This window comes from Humulus lupulus, chromosome 7 (assembly GCF_963169125.1).
Source record: "Humulus lupulus chromosome 7, drHumLupu1.1, whole genome shotgun sequence".
NCBI classification, from domain to species: Eukaryota; Viridiplantae; Streptophyta; class Magnoliopsida; order Rosales; family Cannabaceae; genus Humulus; species Humulus lupulus.
The window spans coordinates 38,876,648-38,900,060 of record NC_084799.1 but is presented as its reverse complement, the minus strand read 5'-3'; positions in this window follow the sequence as shown (position 1 = coordinate 38,900,060).

Below are 23,413 nucleotides of genomic sequence, written 5' to 3'. Positions count from 1 at the left end.
AGAAAATCGTTCGTGAAGAAAAAGGTGTATTTGAAGTCCCAAGAATGGTTCTTGTAACGTCCCAAATTACATAATAAGGCTTGTGGCCTTTATTAGGGGGCCAAGATGGAAAATTATGGAAATTACATGTTTATGTGTTTATATGCGTGTAAATATGTGATTATGTGAGTTATATTATTATATGACTTGATATGCATGTTTAGGTGTATTAATTAAACATGTGGGCCTGTTTCTTATTAAAAGGGAAATTTTCGTAATTTGGCCCTTTATGGGTATATTTGGCATATGTGTGAGACCACACTATTATGTGGATATATTTGGGTTACTCAGCACGAGGTGATCCTAGGGAGCAAGCTAGTGGGAAAGTCACAACGAGATCAATTTTTTACTCGGTGTGAGTCAAGGGGTATATTGGGTATTTAGTACATTACCGGGATATTGGGTAATGGGAGTGATTATTTGATGATATTGGGGGTTAGTGAGATCAGGATGAAATTCTTGGAATTTTGACTATTTTACCCTCGGGGGCATTTTTGGGACCCTGAGCATTGGGATTTACTTGAGGTTACTTAAGCTTGAAGTAAATTGTCAGCAAGAAAACACGTTCAAAATACTTTTTCTCTCTCTTCTGTTATTCCTTTTTATCATTCGTCGCATTTTCGAAGGAAACTCGAGTTTTAGGACTCGGATTCAAGCAAGGATTGAGTCATAGTAATTCCAAGAAAGATTGGAAGCTTATTAACCAAAGGATTTAGAAAGAAACGATATAATCAAAGGTAATCTAAGCTTTGAATTTCTGAGTTTCTGTTTTCTAAAGTTTCTTAAGTTTTGAATTGGATTCTATGTTTTGATGAGTTTTGAGTGGTTTGAAGCTTGGGTTTTGATGGTTTTGGGCAATTGAGATGATTGGAAACTTTGTTTTTGGGATTTGGATAGGTTTATGGAGTGTTTTGAAATGGGAAAAATGAAGGTTTTTGGCTGAGTTTCAGGTCGGGCTGCGGCCCTGTTCTTGGGAACCGCAACCCAAGTTTAACGAAAAAGAGAACATAGCTAATGGGCATTAGGGCTGCGATGCCTGGTAGGCGGGCCGTGACGCGAGGCGCAAGCAGAAAAGGGCAAGGGCCTCTGTTTGGAGGCAGGTCGCAGCTTGGGGGTGTGGGGTCGCAGCGCTTAAGGGTAAAGTTGGCCTTAGGGAGGTTTTGAGTGTGGGAACTCAAACCTAAGGGCTCAGGGTCAATTTTACTACCCGGTTTAGTAGGATTCAATGTCCTGGAGGCTAGGACTCAGTTCGGAAGCCTTTATGTACTCATTTTGATGAGATTCTATACTTGGTTGTTACTAGGTTATCGCTAGGGGATCAGGATCAAGATCATGCTTGAGGGTCATTCTTATTTTACATTATACTCGGACCTGAGGTAAGAAAACTGCACCCATTATGTGACATACGTGATTAGGGCTTGGAACGAATACTGAATATGGTTTTGACTGGGCATTGGCCCCTGTAAATGCGCACGATTATGAATATGCCTATGATTATTGATGAAGCATGTTGAGTGCTCTATTTATGGATGTTTGTTATATGATGTATGTCTGTTGTGCATTATATACTTGAGAAAAGCATTGACTTATTAGTCAAGGACAACAATAGCACTGAGCACTGGTCGTAAAGCATTGGCTTATGATTTAAGGGTGGCAATAGCATGCTGAGCGCTGGTCAATATGATTGGATCTAATCAGGAGCGCATTACACGCTTGTTCGAGCCAATGGTCGTAGAAAACTAAAGTGTCAGGTACACTAGGTCAGCTCCAAGGCTTGTTATGCAAAGGATATGGCAATGAGCCCTAGGGTGACTTATTAGTCCCAGATCCTAGGGCGCTGAGACCTCGGTGTGACTTATTAGTCATGTGTTTAGGCAATGGGCCCTGATATAATTCTGTTAATCATTTGTTTAGGGCATTTGGTCCCATATGACTGTTGACCCTCGATTTGGCCAACAACACAGAGTCAAAAATACGACAGGAAATGAGATGACAATTAAGAGTTTAATCTAATGGTAAAGAAGAAACACCAACAATTTATAGTAGTTCAGCCCCAATGAATGGTAATGACCTACGTCCACTTAGTGCTATTTTTAATATTGAATTCCAATGCTGTGATCAAAGAACTAGGGTTCTTTAAGTTTCACAAACCTTGGGAGAATTACAACAAGACTATGGATTATCGCACTATAGGCTCTCTCTCTCTCTCAATATTTAGGAAAAAGATCAAAAGATCAAAAGTCCCCTCCTTGAGTTATTTCATGCATATTTATAGGCTCAAGGGGGGTTACATGGGCCATTGGGCCTTAACTCTCCTTAATATTCGTGTATCAAGGTAATAAAGATGAAATAATAAATGTAATTATTACAAGATCACAATCTTATAAGGGAATAAACCGAATCATACGACTAGCCTGGTCGTACCTAATAATCAGGCTTGATGAAGCAATGTGTAGCTGGTCGATAACCGAACAGCACCGCCTTATTTCAATTCTTCCACGTGTCATCCATGTGTAAGAAATACCTGCCACGTCATAAGCAGTCATTTTTGGGTACACATTTGCCCCCCAAGTTTACTTTACTGCGACCAGCATAAAGTAAACTTTGGAAACTAACTCTTCGCTTACCCCACCAAATCTATCAGAGCCGCCCATGCTTTCTCAAAAAAAGTGATCAATCATGTCTAATCAAGTATTTTCGGTTTCCCAAAAAAAATTCTGACGGCTATTTCACTTCCCCATGCTTTGAAAAAAGTAATTCCATGATTATCTCTTTTACAGCGCTACGATCACTATAAATAATACCCCCAGATCATATTTTTACTTTTTACCTTTCACTCGCCTTCTCTTCTTCAAGAAATTTAAAGAACCTCAACCTTCAGAGCCCAAGAAACTCATAAAACCTTGAAATGTTCACTGCCGATTCTAGGATTTTTTGCTCAGACGCTTGAAACATTCATGCTCATACTCTAACTTTCATCCAAGTAAGTTTCCAGAATCTTTTTGCTATTTGAGATGCCATGCAAAACTGTCTTTTATCTTTTTTTATCTCTGAACTTTTGAATGTTCTTGGCTGAAACTGTTTTGGGGTAAACGCAAATATTGATCGATGCTTGATAAGGAAGTGAAATAATGTAGTATAGGAATTAGGAGTCAGTTTGGTAGTCGATACTATAGATTTAAGGCGTAAAATAGAAGTAAAAATTTGATTTTTAAGCTAGTTGAAAAACTGGGTTTTTCCTGCCTTCTCGGAGTCGAAAAAATTTTCTCTGAAAAACTTTTTACTTATGCTTTTTAATCTATTTCTCAAACTATTTTTAAGAGACTTAGTGTTTTTTCTAGAATGCTGCTAGCCGTATAAAAACTTAATTTTTATACGCGAGCAACGTTATTCCAACTCTCAACACAAGCTTTTAGGCTTTAAGTTCTCATCTCCCCATTTTTCTGTTCGCAGCTTTTCATGCAAGATCCGTGGGGAGGTGAGAGACCCATCGACGATGACTTGCTAGCCCAATTGCTCGAGGACGAGGAGCAACCGTCGTTACTAATACCTGAAATTCCCTTTTCTCGCGCCACTTCAAACACTCCATCGACCCTCCTTCAAAATATGGGTCGAGCAAAAACTAAAGCCCAGAAAAAGAAACCTTCCAATCCTTCAAATCAGCCTACTCCTCGGGCTGAAATTCCCTCGACCAGCGATCAAGAAAGAAATATCCCCGACCCTAGCATCCAAACCCACGCTCAACTTAGAAACGCCATTCAACCAGATGTTGAATGGTACGTCACCCCTTCTAGCCGAGTAACGGTTAGGATGATTGCAAATTATATTAAAAAATACGGACTTCCTGGGGTAACCCTAGTCCAACCCACCAAAGACCAACGGGCAAATTTTCCTGGAGGCGCCTTCAGCGCCTAGTCGAGGTATCACATCGAGGCAGGGGCAATCCTGCCTCTCCATCCTTTCTTCCAAGGAGTGGCCAACTATTTCGGGGTCGCTCCTTTTCAAATAACCCCTAATGGATATAGAATGCTTTCGGCACTCTATATCCTTTATATCCATAAGAAATGGCCTGTCCCCACACCACACGAGGTCAAATATCTGTTCGACCTAAAATCCAACCCCAACCAGGAAAACACAGGGTTCTTCCACTTCTGTCACCAGGAAACGTCCTGTACTTTCCTGAGTGACACAACTTTTATTTCCAATGTGGGGAGGTACCACCTTGAGTACTTCCTGACTACGTACATGGTTGCCCACAATCTGGCCTTCACCCAAGGAGGTAATACTTTAACACCCCTGGTTGTTTATTTTTCTTTAATTTTTCCTGCATTTTCCTTAGATTTTTAGCGCCTTTCAGGCCCATGGCTGCGACCAGCTCCCACACCAGACATGGAAATCCGATCAGCCCTCTTGGCCAGTATGATTGACATGGAGAAGAACGTCAAGCATCTGGTCACAGAAGCTAACCTTAGGCTGGTCGAGCTTTTGGCACCTCACCAAGATGTGAGGGAGTCAACAGCGGGAAGTGCCACTGGTGAGTAGATTCCTGAGCAGCACCCAGACCTGTCACAACCTCAAAGGAGGAGGACGGGTGAAGTGACAATCAGGGAACCCTCCAGCATCCTGCGAGTTGCCGCTCCTCCTGCCCCACTGGGAAAGGGAAAAAAGAAAGCCACCGAACCTCCCGCTCCCATCGACGAATCTTCAGATGAGAACGGTATTGATCTCTCGCTCTTAGATAGTTTGCCAATTCCCTGTCACTTATTTGACGAGGATGGCAACTTTAAGTATACTCCAAACTTAAGTGCAGAGTTCTTCCAGGCAGTAAGTAGTTCAGTAAGTAATGTAGCGACCAGTAGTTGTAGCACGGGTACTTTACTTATAATCTCTTTACTTTCATTTTTAGTTCCATCTATATATCTTGTCTCACTGCTCGTATTGTTTCCTTTTATGTAGATATGTCATCTAAAGACGTATTCGAAAATTACAAGGCTGTCGCTGCTTCTTTAGGCCGAAAGAAAGACAGCAAGAGGACTCGGGGGGAGAGCAGTAAAACTGCCTCAAAGAAGGCTCGAACTGAGGATCCTCCAGCCACTGTTCCTTCAAAGGAAAACATGCCACCTCCATCTCCACTCGAGCAGCCGGTTTCAACACCTCCGGTCGACCTGAATTCCACTCCTCCAACACGTGTCGGCCAGCATCCCACACCTCAGGACCCTACCAGTCGAACACACCGCACTCAGCCCACACAGCCCGAAGGCTCCCTATCCAGCTCCATGGTTAGCTCAGCCAGGGAGAGAATATACAAGCTCTCCAAACACAAACGCAGTCAAGAGGCTATTGACGGCATCATGTCCATGGAGACTGACCAGATACTCAATCAAGGGCTGTATGAGATAGTCAGCGTAAGTTACTTTCTGATGCTGAATATTTTGCTTTTGATTTTCTGCATTGCCTTACTCTTTTCATCTGATTGCAGGGATTGCTGACCATGACTGCTGGCTGGCGCCGTGCAGGTGCATTGGTGTCCCAGACCAAAAACTTTGACACCAGGTTTACTAAGGCTATGAAAGCGCGTGAAGGGAAAAATGCCGACCTACTCGAGAAGAACAATGTGCTGACCAAGCAGAACGGCGAGCTGCTTGAGAAAAGTGCGGAGCTATCCAAGCAGAATGAGGAACTGCTCGAGCAAAAAGCCACTTTGACCGAGGAGTTGCTGGAGAGTCGGGGCGCCCTGAAGAAATCAATTGAAGACAAAGAAAAATCTAGGGAAAGCGCCAAACTCAACTACCAACGATCCAAACAGCTCGAGCTCGATTTGACTGCGAGCAGGCAGGAGACGGAGGAGCTGGAAAAGCGCATGAAGGAGCTGGAGGAACTTGAAGCCAATAACTTGGAGAAGTATAAGGAAGCCACCCATCCTTGCTTCTACGAGTTTTGGAAGCACAACCGGAGGCCAACTTCAGCTACCCGTCAGATCACTTGAGGTGGACTCTAATGTCCCAGTGTGCCATTCGCCTGGAGGAAGAAGAGAGGGCTAAAGTTCCTGCTTCCCCAGAGATCTTCCTAGCAACAGGGATAGATGGTGCAGACAATGAAGCTGGCACAGCTGTTGACTAGGATGCTCCTCAAGACCCTCCAGCCTCTTAGTCTTTTTCCTTTCTATCTTTTATCTTTTGATTACAAGACTTATGGGTCGTGATGTAAAGACACTTTAATTTTCTAGTTAAAATTTTATGCCTGCATGGGCAGCTTTTACTTTTAATTAAACAATTACATCTGAGCAGTAACTGCTCGCGGTGTAAAAGGTTTCCTTAAGATATTATAATATTTGCATTTTATTATAACATATGTTCGCATGACCGAACTTAGCATAGTACTTTGGTTTGATTTAACAAAATACAAATTTTTAAAAAATACTCTAAGTACCTTAGCATGCTTTCACTTGTTTTGCTCATGTGTTTACATATCTTTCGATATGCCTTGCTTACTAGATGCCTTTTATGCCCCCCCAAGTGATTGAGGAGCTTTAGGTCCTTAGTCACTTGCCTTGACGAAAACTTGTTCGAACATTACTGCTCGAAGTAAAGTAATTAAAATGATAAAACATCAAAACAACACATGTAATGAGCAAATACTTGTAATAAATATAATAATTGGCAAGAATGACTGGCTGCGCACAGTCCCTTATATTTCTCGTAATAAATGGATAAAACATGTATGTACGAGTGATCAATAAGATCTTACACTTATAAGCGATTAGTCACATAAAATGACCAACCCTTTTTCATAACTTGTAAAAAGTAAAATTAATACAAGCCAATTCTTTAAGAAGAATTGTTCATTGAAATTACTTGTGCAGGTGTTCTCCATTCCAATAGCAAGGAACAAGATCTACATTTAAGCGAGCAAGTTTGTAGGTGCCTGGATGGAGGACTTCTTCAATTTGGTAAGGCCCTTCCCAATTAGGTCCGAGTACTCCAGCAGCCTGGTCGCGGGTGTTTAGGAAAACTCTTCGAAGTACTAGATCTCCAACGTTGAATTTTCTTTCACGCACTTTAGAATTGAAATACCTGGCGAATTTTTTTGGTATGCAGCTACTCGGAGTTAGGCTTGCTTACGCTTCTCATCGATCAAGTCCAGGGATTCCATCAATAGTTGGCTATTAGAGCCTTAATCGTACGTTCTTCTGCGATGCGAGGGTGGATCTAACTCGACAGGAAACATAGCCTCATACCCATAAGCCAAAGATAATGGAGTATGGCATGTTGCTGTTCGATGGGAAGTTCTGTACGACCAAAGGACTTCAGGCAATTGTTCTGGCCATGCCCCCTTAGCTTCTTCTAGTCTTTTCTTCAGAGTATCCTTTAGCATTTTATTGACTGCTTCGACTTGTCCATTTGCTTGGGGATGAGCAACTAAAGAAAAGCTCTTGATAATCCCATGTCGTTCGCAAAATTCCATGAATAAATCACTATCAAACTGTGTGTCGTTATCTGAGATGACTTTCCTTGGAAATCCATAGTGACAAACGATGTTTTTAACCACAAAATCCAGCACCTTCTTGGTCCTTATGGTTGCGAGTGGCTCGGCTTCAGCCCATTTAGTGAAGCAATTGACGGAAACCACAGCATACTTGATGCCGCCCTTTCCTGTGGGCAAAGATCCGATTAAATCTATACCCCACACTGCAAACGGCCACGGCTTTGCATCTATTTCAGTTCATTAGGGGTTGCTCGCGGGATTTTGGAGAACCTCTGGCACTTGTCACACCTCCGTACAGATTCCATTGAGTCTTCATTCATTGTTGGCTAAAAATACCCTTGCCTCAGGATCTTTTTTGATAAGCTTTGCCCCCAGCGTGGTCCCCGCAAAAGCCTTCGTGTACCTCTTTCATCAATTCCTTGGCCTTCTCTTTCGAAATACATCTGAGGAGTGGCATTGAGTATCCCCTTCGGTACAAGATTCCATCGACCAGGATATACCTAGCAGCCTACCGCTAAAGGGTCCTAGCTTTGTTTTTGTCCGTTGGTAACACGCCTTGCGTCAGATACTCTATGTATGGTGCCATCCATGTATCTGCCACCTAGATCACCAGAGTGGTCTCCTCTGCTTGGATGCTTGGCATAGATAGTCGTTCAACTGGCACTATGTTCAGCGTATCAACATCCTTCGCACTTGCTAACTTGGCCAAAGCATCAGCATTTGAATTCTAATCGCGAGGTACTTACTAAAGGGTGTACTTGTCAAACTGCGTCAATAGATCCTTTGTTTTGTTTAAATAAGCAACCATCTTTAAACCTCGATCCTGGTACTCTCCTATGACTTGATTTACCACCAGCTGAGAGTCATTGTAGATGTCAAGTACCTTTATATTCATGTCCCTGGCTAATCGTAACCCAGCAGAGCAATGCTTCATACTCAGCCTTGTTGTTGGAAGCAGTGAAGTCAAACCTGATTGCGCAGTGAAATTGATGCCCTTCATGCGTAATCAGGATCACCCTCGCCTCTGCGTGATGTTCATTGGAGGAGTCATCTGTAAATAACTTCCATGGGGGAGGTTAGTTTTGAAACTCAGGCTCTTCAGTCTGCTCACTATCTGGAAGTTCAGTGAACTCTACAATGAAGTCAGTCAGGGCTTGCCCTTTTATCGCTGCTCGTGGCAAGTAAGAGATATCGAACTGCCCAAGTTCGACCGCCCATTTCAACAATCTGCCTACAGCCTCTGACTTTTGCAGAACTTGCCGTAGAGGCTGGTCGGTCAAAACCATGATTGGGTGAGCTTGAAAGTAAGGTCGCAGCTTCCTAGAGGCCAAAATTAAGCAATAGGCTAACTTTTCAATAGGTGGGTACCGCAGCTCCGCTCCAGTTAGCATTTTTCTCACATAATAAACAACCTTCTGGACGCCTTCTTCTTCTTCTCTTACTAAAATAGCACTAGCAGCATATTATGTAATCGCCAAATAGACAAACAAAGTTTCCTAATCGACCGGCTTCGATAGAATGGGTGGTTGCGCCATGTGAGTCTTCAATGCTTGGAAAGCCTGCTCGCACTCCTCCGTCCATTCAAATTTCTTGTTGCCTCTAAGTAGATTAAAAAATGGAACGCACTTGTCCGCTGATTTCGAAATAAATCTACTGAGAGCGGCAATTCTTCAGGTCAAACTTTGAACATCCTTAATCTTTGTTGGAGATTTCATATCGATCAGAGCTTTGATCTTCTCGGGATTGGCTTCAATTCCTGTCGAGTTAACTATAAATCCCAAGAACTTCCCTAATCCTACCCCGAAGGAGCATTTGAGGGGATTCAGCTTCATCTGATATTTGTTCAAGACGTTGAAGCACTCTTACAAATCCTCTATATGCCCTTCTGCCTTCTTTGACTTAACCAGCATGTCGTCGACATAGACCTCCATGTTTATGCCGATCAGCTCCCTAAACATGTGGTTGACTAGTCGCTGGTAAGTCACACCAGCATTTTTCAAACTGAAGGGCATTACTTTGTAACAGTAAAGCTCGGTGTCAGTCCGAAAGCTAGTGTGATCCTCATCAGGTGGGTGCATACTAATATTATTATATTCGAAGTATGCATCCATAAATGAGAGAATCTCGTGCCCTGCAGTGGCATCAACCAGTTTGTCGATTCTAGGGAGTGGGAAACAATCTTTAGGGCCGACTTTATTAAGGTCTGTGAAATCCACGCATGTTCGCCATTTTCCATTCGGCTTGGGAACTAGTACGGGATTAGAGACCCATGATGGATAAAACACCACCCTGATGAACCCATTCTCCTTCAGCTTCTCGACTTCTTCTTTTAGGGCCTTTGATCTATCTTTGTCGAGCAGCCTTCTTTTCTGTTGCACCGATGGAAAACTCTTGTCGATGTTCAGGACATGGCTGATGACTGCAGGGTCTATTTTAACCATGTCTTTGTGCGACCAGGCAAAGACTTCCTGGTTCTCCCTCAAAAACTCCACCAATGCTTATTTTGTTGTTGTCTCTAAGTTTTTACCGACTTTCACAACCCTGGTCAAATTTTCTTCATCGAGTTCGACCTCTTCAAGGTCCTTGATGGGTCCTATTTCTTCCTCAAAATCCCCAAAGCGAGGATCCAAGTCTCTATCCTCCCTTTGGGCAATGCCCTATTTGGTGACATTATCACCTAACTTGGCCTGAACATCAACTGTCGTTTGCAACTCCTTTCCAGGAGCATCTCTCGACATACCTTTCTTTGCTTTGGTTATCGAGGCATTGTAGCATTCCCTTGCTTCTCGATGATTTCCCAATACGCATCCTACCCCCGCGTCTGTTGGGAATTTCATGGCAAGGTGCCATATTGCAGTGACGACTCGTAGGTCGACCAGAATTGGCCTCCCAATTATAGCATTATATGTCGAAGGACAATCAACTACTATGAAAGTAGTGAGTAATGTCCTATTAGCAGGTGCAGTACCTGCTGTAACTAGAAGCCTGATCGACCCCGTTGGGGTGAGCCCTTCACCAGAAAAACCATAGATGGTTTGGTTGCATGGCTCCAGGTCCTTGACGGACAACTTCATTTTCTCCAGTGAAGACTTGTATAGGATGTTGACCAAACTTCCTGTGTCAACCAACACCCTCTTCACCATCATGTTGGCAACTTGCACGTCCATGAGTAGCGGATCGAAGTGTGGGAATCGTACGTGCTGGGCATCATCTTCATAGAAGGTTATCAATTCCTCCTCTGTTCGAGCCTTCTTTGTTGCTCGACCCTCCACACTCATCATCTCAATGTCCTGGTCGTGGCGTAGGGTTTCAGCGTATCGTTCCCTTGCCTTCCCACTGTCCCCTGTAAGGTGTGGGCTGCCACAGATGGTGAGTAAAGTGCCTGCCACAGGAGCTGGCTGTAAAGGTGGTGAGCGCTGGCGTCCAGGCGCCTGCTCGTTGCCACCTTGAGCCTCTCACTGAGACCCTCCTGCGGCTCGCACATATCTCCTTAGATGTCCCTACCTAATCAGGAACTCAATCTCGTCTTTCAACTGGTTGCATTCGTTAGTGTCATGCCCGTAGTCGTTGTGAAAATGACAGAATTTCATCGTATCTCTCTTAAAGATATCCTTCCTTATGGGCGCGGGTCGTTTATATGGCACGTTAGAGCTGGTTGCCTGGTAGACTTCCGCTCGACTTTTGATAAAGTTCATGTAGTTGGTGAATCTTGGCTCATATCGATTGCCTTTGGGACGTTTATTGTTAGAGGCTGACGGCTCATTGTTTGCCCATTTTCCACCATTCTTACCATTGCCATTCCCGTTGCCCTTGTCATTGCCATTGGGTTTCTCCGACCCGTTGGCGGCCTTGGCGGATTCTTCCTTTGGCCCCTTGTCTTTTGTTGTCGATTTCCCCTCATTGGCAATCGCGTCCTCGAGCTTGATATATCGATCATCCCGATCCAAAAACTCCTGGGTACTCCTTACCCCATTCTTTCTTAGGCTACTCCAGAGGGGTGAATGGCACCTAACCCCAGCAGTTAGGGCCATCATCTTGCCTTCATCACCCACTGTCTTGGCTCCAGCTGTTGCTCGCATGAAGCGCTGGACATATTCCTTTAAGGGCTCTCCCTCCTTCTGGCGTATCTCGACCAGCTGGTTAGCCTCTGTGGGATGTACGCAACCCACATAGAATTGTCCGTAAAATTCCTTCACGAACATCTCCCAAGATACTATACTAGCAGGAGGGAACTTAAAGAACCACTCCTGGGCGGTGTCAGATAGTGTCGCGGGGAAGATCCTGCAGCGGGCATCTTTTGACACTTTCTGTATATCCATTTGTATCTCAAACTTGTTAACGTGAGATACTGGGTCTCCATACCCATCAAAGTTCGGCAGTGTTGGCATCTTGAATTTACTGGGGGTTTCAGCCGCAACAATTCTCTGTACAAAGGGAGTGCCCCTCCTCCTATCGTACTCTATGTGGGACGTTCGTCCCCCGACCAGCTGTTGTATTGCCTGGTTCAGAGCACCAATATGAGCCTGAACCGTTTCCGGGACTGCAGGGGCGACCGGTGTTGGGGAAGCGTACTCATCATGCCTTTCACGATGGTCGTTGAGTACGTCCCTTAAATCGTCATCCCTACGCCTATGCTCGCTAGCTCCTAGCCGATCAAAGACGTTCTACTGTTTGGGTTGCCCCCCAGCATTATGGCTGGCTGGCCTATTTTCTCTAGGTGGGGGGCTTCTACCTCCGCCTCTTTCCTCATTCCTCCGACCAGCATTTCCTCTACCAGAGTCAGCTTCATTATAATCGTAGCCATCTCTAAACTGGGGTCGACTACGGCGCGACCGACTGTTCATGCTATTTCCTCCTCGGGTTGGAATTTCCCGAGCGTCAGGGGGAGGCCTGCACTGGTCATTGGGTCCCTATGCATTGTTATGCCATGGGGGGCCCCTGACCACAGAGCTTGACTCGACGTTCCTTCTGTTGGCAGAAGGACGCTGTCCCCTGCTCGGTGGATTCGGCTCTTCATCCCCTGGGTGTCTAGGGCTGCGGGGTGGCTGCCCGGCCCTATTCTGCCTCGGGCGCTGTGGATTGCCTCGACCAGCCTGAGATGGAGGCTGCTGCTCAGGATCCCTAGTTGGGACATCATCCTAAGCCACAGGTGGTTGCTTTGGCCTTTGAGGGCTTGCTGGCTGGAGCAGAGGGCTAGGATTGGGAGCTCTCTGAGGCGGCACATTCGGTGGCTGATCTGATTGAGAGGCTGGCACAGCCTGACTCCGAGCCAATTGGATAGCTGCTTCGAGAGTGGCCATGGCATCCCTCTGCCGACGATCCATGTCTGCTTGCCGCTCACTCAACTCCTGGCGCTGGCGTTCAATTTCTCTCTGCTGCAGCGCCATTTTCTCCACAGCATTCTCCTAATTAGTCCTCAGATTAGCCAACTCGTCCTGCAACACCCCCAGTGTTGCCCTCAGCGTATCCGAATCTAACTCCTCCTCTTCAAACTCTAAATGTGGTTCATTCTCAGCCACATTTGGGGGAGGAGGTTGGGATGATGCAGCGCCAGCGGTCTGTCCAACTCTCTTGGATGTCTTCGCCATTAGATTTTCTTACAGTTTTTTTTTCAATCTCTCAATGAAAGAACCAAAATGTTGACCCTCAATTTGGCCAACGACACAGAGTCCAAAATACGACAGGAAATGAGATGACAATTAAGAGTTTAATCTAATGGTAAAGAAGAAACACCAACAATTTATAGTGGTTCGGCCCCAATGAATGGTAATGACCTACGTCCACTTAGTGCTATTATTAATATTGAATTCCAATGCTGTGATAAAAGAACTAGGGTTCTTTGAGTTTCACAAACCTTGGGAGAAGTACAACAAGACTATGGATAATCGCACTATAGGCTCTCTCTCTCTCAATATTTAGGAAAAAGATCAAGAGATCAAAAGTGTAAAGCCCCAAATTCTCCGATGCATTTAACGGTGTGAACAGTAGGCCGGGAGGGCCCTACTTGCTTAATTGTATTATTAATTGATTAAATGCATGTATATGTTGATTATATTATGATATGATGTGAAATGCATGCATGTGAGTCCATACTTCTTTATACAGGGGTGTGATGGTAATTTGGCCCGTTGAGGGTAAATTGATTATTTGTTCGCATGTTGGTGATATAATTTGAGACCACATTATGATGTGGGTTTGTTCGAGCCATTTGGTATGAGACGATCAAAGAAATGTTAAACGTCGGTTTGGTCATAACATGCTTAAGCTCGGGGCTCGGGGTGAGTCTCGGGGTGTTTTAATGGTTAGAGTGTTACCGGGTATTAAAGGGTAACGGGATGTGAAATATTGGAGTTTGAGAATATTGAGATTAGCGGGAAAAGGGAAGCGTTAATTATGATTAACGGTGTAGGTGGAAAATGTCAAAATTGCCCTTAAGTTGGTTTTAGAGCCTTAAATGACCTAGGGGCATTTAGGTCATTTGACTAGGATATATGTGGTTTTAGAAGGCTGTGGAAACCGTTCAAAACAGAGCAAAACAGAGAGTCTTCTTCTTCCTTCCCGTACATCATTTCCTCTCTATCATTCTTTGAGGTTTTTGGTCCCAAGTTGAGGTGGCAAGTTAGGGAATCAAAGCTTGGAGGTTGTGGTCTTAGTTCATCATCTTAAGAGGGTTCAAAACCAGTTGGAGGTAAGGAATTGTCTTTGAATTTCAGGTTATACTCTGTTTTTGTTTATAGTTTTCAATTCATGTTTTTGATGTGGGAAGCATGAATCAAAGGAGTTTTTTGTGTTAGCTTGATTGGGGTTTGATGAGAGTGAGTTAAGGGTGTTGATAGGGGGTTGAATTGGGTGTTTGGAAGAGGTTTAAAGTTGGTTTGAGAGGCTGGTTTTAAGGATAAAATGCAGGGGCAATTCTGAGTTCGCGTGCTGGTTTTGGGCTGAACTGGGCTGGGTGCCGCGGCACAGCTTTTGCGTGCCGCGGCCCACGCGCGTCTGGCAGATGGAGCTTAGAGGCGTGCCGCGGCACGGCTTTTTGGGGCCACGGCCCATAGGCCAAATTTTGTTAAAAATGGTTTTTAGCTTAGGGATTCAAACCATGGGCCTCGGGGTTGGACCTAGTACCCGGTTGGGTAGTATTTGAGGTCTCGGGGGCTGGGTTTTGGTTTGGGAATCCTCAGTTATCACTTTTTATTGATGAATCCTACATTTTGGTTATGACCAGGTAACCGCTAAAGGACCAAAAAGTCGATCGTTCTCAGGGTTGTTCTTTTGTTCGTTCTTGCTCGAACCAGAGGTAAGAAAACTGCACCCCAAGTGTAACATGCATGGATATTCCTGAGGCATGTTGAATGTGAGAATATGGACATGGATTGAACATAGAATGCTTAGCATATGTTGCTCATTTGTGCATGGCACTGACTTATTAGTCAGGTTTGGAAAGGGTGCTAGTATCACTGTGAAGCTGTGACTTATTAGTCAGGTTCGGCAGTGGTATTGGGCATTGATCACGATGAACTGACTTATTAGTCAGGACGGCCTTGGCGTGTGTCACGCAGGCCAGTAAGATTGGATCTAATCGATTATTAGCATTGAATGACTCAAAGAGCATTAATGCCAGACTGACCCCGAGGGTCGATGAATGAAATAAGCGCTTGGAGGCTAGTGGCTTACTCAGCAGCCACTCTCCCACTTGAATAAGTGACATGCATGGCAGTCACTCAGTGCGGTTTACCAGAACCCGTTGAAGGCTAGTGGCTTACCCATCAGCCACTCTTCCATCTGAATTAGTGACTCGCTTGTCAGTCACTCAGTGTGGTTTATCAGGACCTCATGTGGTGTTCACTCATTTGTTTGAAAGCTTTATGCTCAGTGTGATTATAATGATAATCATTTGATAATGTTTATATAAAGTGTTATGTTTTCTTGCTGGGCCTTGGCTCATGGGTGCTATGTGGTGCAGGTAAAGGGAAAGAGAAGCTCACCTAGCCTTGAGTGGAGAGCTGATGTGGTGGTGTGTACATATGCAGCCGCTTGACCACCACAGTCAAGGTGTTCTCAGAGGAACTAGGGGGTTTACCCTATTTTTGCCGCTTAGGTCGGCGGGTTTGTAACTTTACAACAGTAGTGACCTTTTGTACTGAGAATAGCTTGTAAACGTTTTGTTTAGCTCTGCAGAGCAGTTGTAATAAGATCTCCATTTCCTTCTTACTGGTTTTATACCTTAACCTGTTAATTACACTTAGAGCACATCTTTGACCAAAGGACTCAGGTAGTGAGTCAAATTTCCGGTCCACCGTTCACCGTAACGGTTCTGGGGTAGCCAGGGCGTTACAAAAAGTCCCCTCCTTGAGCTATTTCATGCATATTTATAGGCTCAAGGGGGGTTACATGGGCCATTGGGCCTTAACTCTCCTTAATATCCATGTATCAAGGTAATAAATATGAAATAATAAATGTAATTATTACAAGATCACAATCTTATAAGGGAATAAACCGAATCATACGACCAGTCTGGTCGTACCTAATAATCAGGCTTGATGAAGCAATGTGTAGTTGGTCGATAACCGAACAACACCGCCTTATTTCAACTCTGACACGTGTCATCCACGTGTAAGAAATACCTGCCACATCATAAGCAGCCATTTTTGGGTAAACAATGACGTTGTAGTCATTTATATGAATGGTATGCATACATGAGTAGTGTTATTACTGCTGGGCATGCTAGATATGCATCTGAATCTGTATATATTGTTCATGCACTTGCATTAAGTTTTCTTGCTGGACCTTGGCTCATGGGTGCTACGTGGTGCAAGTAAAGGGAAAGGAAAGCTGGACCAGGCATGAATTGGAGAGCTTAGGTGGCTATGTGTACATATGCAGCTGCTTGACCACCATAGCCAAGGTTTCTCAGAGGAACTAGTGTGTAACCCTATTTTTGTCGCTCAGGTTGGTGGGCTGTAACTTTTGAGTTGTAATGACCATTTTGGAACTGTAAACAACCTTGTAAATGTTATTATGGGATCCCATGTACAGTTTAATGTTTTTTAATGAAACATCCATTCCTTTAAACCAAAATTTTTAACCCTAGACTAATAATCACACTTAGATGCATGTTTATGGCCTAGTTACTCGTTTAGCGAGTTAAAACGAGTTAAGCACTATTTAAAATACACAGTGTAATGGTCTCGGCTAACCATGGACCCTTTATACTATTTAGATTGATTTGGGTGCTACGCACTCTTTTGTTGCTAGTGGGATTATTGATGGATTGTGTAGACCTTGTGACTTTTATCCTATGGGGTTTGGTACTTTGCTTCCTACTGGGGAGTTAGTGGTTTCCAGGAGTTGGGTCAGATGACTACCAGTGACAGTGGATGGTAGAGTTCGTTATGACCGACTTTGATATGATCTTAGAAATGGATTAGTTAGAGAAGTATGGGGCAACGATAGATTGCAAGAAGAAGATGGTAACCTTTGTGCCTGAGGGTGAGGATCCCTTTGTATTTTTTGGTATTGTGCATGGACCACGTATAACTATGATATCTGTACTCATAGCTAGAGACCTATTGCAGGGGGGATGCATAGGATTCTTAGCTAGTGTGGTGGATACCACTCGGGTCGTGCTAGTGGGACCAGGACGAACCAGATTAGTCTGTGAGTATCTGGATGTGTTTCTAGAGGATCTTCCAGGGTTACCTCCACACAAGGAGATAGAGTTTGTGATTGAACTGGCGCCAGGGATAGAGCCAGTGACAAGGGCACTGTACAGAATGGCTCTAGCAGAGCTGAAGGAACTAAAGGTTCAGTTACAGGAGTTACTAGAGTTGGGTTTTATTAGGCCAGACTCTTGTCATAGGGCACACTAGTTCTCTTCGTGAAGAAGAAAGATGGTTCTCTGAGGATGTGTATCGATTATAGAGAACTGAACAAGTTAACTATCAAGAACATGTATCCTCTGCCAAGGATTGATGATCTGTTTGTTCAATTACAGGGTATGACGGTATTCTCCAAGATAGATCTTCGGTCTAGTTATCACCAGCTGAGGATCATGGAGGAAGATATACTGAAGACAACCTTTCGCACCAGGTTTTGGCATTATGAGTTTCTGGTGATGTCATTTGGACTGACTAATGCCCCTGCAGCATTTATGGATCTGATGAATAGAGTGTTCAAAGATTACCTAGATCAGTTCGTGATCATCTTTATTGACGATATATTGGTATACTCTCAGACAGAGATGGAGCACGAGCAGTATCTCAAATTAGTACTACAGAGGCTGAGAGAGCACAAGCTATATGTGAAATTCAAGAAGTGCAAGTTCTGTTTGCCACAGATGACTTTCTTAGGTTACATAGTCAGTAAGGATGGAACTATGGTGTATCCAGCAAAGATTGAGTCGATAAGAGATTGGCCAAGGCCGAAGAATGCTTTAGAGATCAGAAGTTGCTTGGGATTGGCAGGCTATTACAAACACTTTGTGGAGGGGTTTTCCAAGATTATGTCACCACTAACATAGTTGACATGCAAGAATCAGAGGTTCATATGGTCAGACAAGTGTGACAACAGTTTCTAGAGACTGAAGAAGAATTTGATCACCGCTCCGGTTCTGAGTCTTCCTACAGATCAAGACCAAGTTTTTGGTTTATTGTGACACCTTGAGACAGGGTTTAGGTTGTGTCCTTATGCATACAGGAAAGGAGATCGCCTATGCATCATGTCAGCTAAAGGAGTATGAGTAGAGGTACCCCACACATGATTTAGAGCTTGTAGCAGTAGTTTTTGCACTGAAGGTGTGGCGACACTACTTGTATGGTGAGAAGTGTGAGATATATACAAATCACAAGAGTTTGAAATATTTCTTCACCTAGAAGAACTTGAACATGAGGCAAAGACGTTGGTTAGAGCTGGTGAAGGATTATGATTGTGAGATCCTCTATCACCCAGGGAAAGCCAACGTGGTTGCAGATGCCTTAAGCTGGAAGGGTCCATGACAGTTGTACAGTGCGAGACAGATATCTAAGGAGTTGGCAAGGGATATGACTAGAGCAGGTATTGAGTTAGTGGTGGGCCAGTTAGCCAACATCACCCTACAGTCTACTCTTTTAGAAAGTATCAAGGAGAAACAGTTGAGTGACCCACAATTGGGAAGGATTAGAGAGGATGTCCTAGCTGGAGTGGCTAAGGACTATACAGTGTCAGACTTGGGTTTATTGAGATACAAGGATCGAATTTGTGTTCCGATGGACACTGGGATCAGACAGGTGATTCAGGATGAATCTCATACTACCCCTTATTCTCTACATCCAGGCACCATGAAGAAGTAACAGGATCTAAAAGTTTTATATTTGTGGCATGGGATGAAGAAGGATGTGACTGAGTACGTGGCAAAGTGTCTGACCTGTCAGCAGGTCAAGGCAGAGCATCAAAGACCAGCAAAACTACTACAGCCTCTAGATATCCCAAAGTGGAAGTGGGAGGACATCACGATGGATTTCATGGTGGGGTTGCCCAGGACAGTGGACCAGCACAATTCAATCTAAGTCATCGTGGACCGGTATACAAAATTACTTTCTACCAGTGAGGATGAACTACACAGTTGACCAGTATCCAGATATCTATGTGAGAGAGATAGTACGCCTTCATGGGACTCGAAGGTCTATTGTGTCAGATAAAGACCCTATCTTTACTTCCAAGTTTTGGGGAAGTTTACAGAAGGCGATGTGTACACAGCTGAAGTTCAGTACAGGTTATCATCCTCAGACTAACGGTCAATCTGAGAGGACTGTCTAGATACTGGAGGACATGCTGAGAGCATATGTATTGGACTTTGAAGGGTCTTGGAGTAAATATTTGCCTCTGATAGATTTTTCCTATAATAATAGCTACCAGTCGACTATTGGAGTGACACCTTATGAGATGTTGTATGGTAGGAAGTGTAGATCGCCTATTCATTGAGATAAGATGGGTGAGAGGAAATATTTGGATCTTGAGGCAATTCAGAGGACCAATGAGGCTATTGAAAACATTAAAGCCCAGATGCTCGCGTCTTAAAGTAGACAGAAGAGTTATTCAAACCCAAAGCGGAGGAACGTGGAGTTCCAAGTGGGAGACTATGTCTTCCTTAGGGTTTCACCACTGAGAGGGATGAAGAGATTTGGGAAGAATGGCAAGATGAGCCCTAGGTTTATTGGACCATTTAAGATTCTAGAGAGGATCGGTCAGATGGCCTATAGGTTGGCCTTACCCCCAGAACTGTCTAGTATGCACAATGTATTTCATATTTCCATGTTGAGGAAGTATGTATCAGATGAGACTCATGTATTGAGTTACGAGGATTGAGTCATTTCAAAAGAAAGAAATTGGTTTCACAAATCATCAATATTCTTAAGTAATAGTGACAGTTTTGGGGCTATGTCTTCGTAGTTGTCGTGGACTTGTTCTATCATCAACATGGAATCAACTCGGATGCGAATGTGTTTCACCCCTAAACTTTTGGCTAGTTCCAACCTGTACAGGAAGGCTTCATACTCGACTTTTTTATTGGTAGCTTGGTAGTCAAGTCTGATGGCCTCTTCCAGTTTCAACCCTGATGGTGCTTCCAGAATGACTCCAATCCCCGAGCCTTTGGTATTAGAAGCTCCATCAATGCTCAGCATCCAAATCCATTTAGCTTCATCTGATTCGAATAGGTGGAGAGCCTCTAGCTTCATCTGATTCAGTTCTTGATAGCGCTGGGGTGCTGTCTTTGTAGCGCTGGGGCGCCACTTCCAGAATCGATCAACTCCTTCATATCCTTCCTGGCGCTATGGCGCTCCTTTGATAGCGATGCAGCGCTATTGACAGCGTCAAAACCCGCACATATCGACCCCGAAAAACAAGATTTTCTCCAACTTAACTATATTTTCTTCCACTTCCACTCCTTTTCACTCTTTTCACCAACTTATCATGGAAAACCTAAAACGTGAACAAACGAACATAATTCTGCAATAAAATAATCCTAAACTTATGAAAACCATCCTAAAACTAGATCATAAACGAGCCTAAAACTCGTTTATCAAACTCCCCCAAACTAAACCTTTACTCGACCTCGAGTAAAGAATCTAACTAAACTCAAACCTAAATAAATCAAGTTGACATATCTAACCAATTCAAACACTCAATACTGCTATGAATATATAATCCGCAGGAAAAAACAATCATACTATGTAAAACATTAATCCAGATTTTCAGTCTAAATCACTTCACCCTTTCACTGCAATCTATCAACACCAAAGCTCATTTACTCATAACTCGCAAATAAAATAATTGAACCACTTTGTGCTCGGGGCATCAGTGCTCAAAAAGCTCGAAACTCAAGTAAGAAAACCCCTGTTTCCATAGAGATTGTGTGCAGGGCTGAGCCCAATGTGTTGAATGGAAATGATATGCAGGGCCAAGCCCAATATGCTAGAACTGCAGAGTGTAGCTCTTTATCTGCTTATGCTTGAATTCTGTACTTGTTGTTATATCATGTATGATATTATGTGAGTGATCGGCAAGAGCTGGGAACGGTGTAGACCAAGAATGGCGAGGGGCTGGGAACAGCGTCAGGCACGTTGAGTGCAAGGCCGAGAACGGCAAGGGGCCGGGAGCAGCGTTGAGCACGTGGGGTGCGAGTTGCCAGGGCGAGTCCATAAAAGGATACCTGGGATATCCTCACGGTATGGTCCGCGAACCCAAGGCTTGGTAGACGCCTGGGACGGCTAGGCCGTATGTGTTTAGCCATTGGTGGCCTGTATTTATGCTTAACTTATGTGTTGCATATGTTATTTGCTTGTGGGTTTTCTTGCTGGGCTTCGACTCACATATGCTCTGTGGTGCAGGTAAGGGTAAAGAGAAGATCAACCAACCATGAGTATAGCAGGCGTGAGGCAGCGTGTACATGTTCGGCCAGCCTGGCTGCCACGGCCAGTGGTTTTGGGAGATGCTTGTAAATGAACTTGAATTTTGTCGTTTGGCTGACTTAGTACAGTTTTCATGTTGTAAATATTTCTAAACTGTATTTTGGGATCCCAGGTGTCAAACTTTTATGATTTACTATGAAAGATTACTAATTCTAATGTTTTTCCTCTGTTTACGGCTTAATTACACTGTTTAACCTAAAACCTCGATTAGCGAGTTGAAAGCACATTTTAAAACTCACTCAGTAACGGCTCTAAGGCAGTAGGGCGTTACATATAACATTTGCAATGTATGAGCAATAGATCTCTAATGTCAACAAATCACAGTGAAAAATAAAGTAATCTAACCAAGCACACAGATTGTTTTTAGAAGCACACCAATTTTTCCTTTGGATTATATTACACAACAGTCAATCATATTCAAATGGCCATAATTATCATCATAATTTATAATCTAAAATATGACTCAAAATGAACAACTAATGAAAATTAAAAACAAACAAACCGTAAAACAAACAAAAATTCATAAGAAATAAATCTCTCCCCCAAACTTAACACCAAACATTGTCTCCAATGTTAAGTACTCAAAGAATGAGAACAGAGACTTACCTGACCAGCCACGTCAGTATGGCGGTTATGGTGGCTGAGACGAAGGTCCCTCAAACTGTTGAGACTGCGAAGGCTAAGGCCCTGGAAAACCAGCAAATGACGGAGGCGGAGGTGGAGAGTAGAATGGAGAATACGGCGGATATGGTGGTGGTGGAGCAAAATAAGTTTGATCTGATTCATTTAAAGACCACCGACTCACTAGATTGTTTAAAAGAGCCACATGGTTCACCTCATATTCGTACCGTTGGCCCATATACTGATTCATCATGTGCTATTGTTGAACCATATATTGATTTTGTTGGATAAGATAATCCAACTTATCACTGACATGTTGCATGCTCTGATCACTACTACCTCCCTGCAGCACTGGATCAGCCTCTTCTTCCACCTCTGCTTCGACACGGCGCTTACCCTTTTTCCAAGCTTGCGGCACATATAAAGCAGGCTTGGGATAATCTTTCATCAGAATAATCGATAAAGGCTGTTGCAACGAATGATAAATATCGGTCACAAACTCCGGAACTCCAGCCTTATAACATAACATGGTGATGACAGATCCATGGCCCAAACCTCCAGTGGTATGGCCCTTTTCAATGAACTCAATGTTTTCCTTAAGCCATGAACCCATATTAATAGTCACCCCTGTCATCAAGGCATACATCAGAAGTACTCGATCCTTAGTCATGTCAAACACATGACTTACTGGCATGAATCAAGCACAAACAAAGAAAGCCCAAAATCTAGCTTCAATATTCAGTTGACAAGACGCTATACTTTTAGGTAAAGAGACAGATAAGGTCCAAGGAGCACCTTCAAAACATAATTTGTCATCCACAGCAGTATAATCTATATATCCCTTCAAAAATTTATTGTATTCCTCCTCCTGCTCTTTTATGTGCGGGACCTTGAAAACCTTATTAATGGACTATGCAATAAAAGGCACTCGCTTACCTTGAACAAAAACTGTATCATTGTGTTTATTTCTTAAATTGGCATAAAACTCATACACCAATAATACGTTGGACTGCGCCAATTTTGTCACAAAATTTTCCCACTTCCTAGCCGCAAGATTTTCTCTAACTAACTCAAAAGTCTGATGATTAAAAGGGTCAGACTGATATTCCACCTCACACTCAGGAATCAAGGGCTTTCTAACAAATTTCTCATAACGTTCTTGAGCCTGGAAATTTATAAACCTAGTTTCATCATACTCTTGCTCTGAACTATCATCCCTTGGTTGGGAAGCAGACGCTTGACCTTTCCCCTTATCCTTATTCCTACCCGCTCTACTCTTAGGAGCCATTATCCACACTCTCACCAACCCAGAAAAAAAATTGACA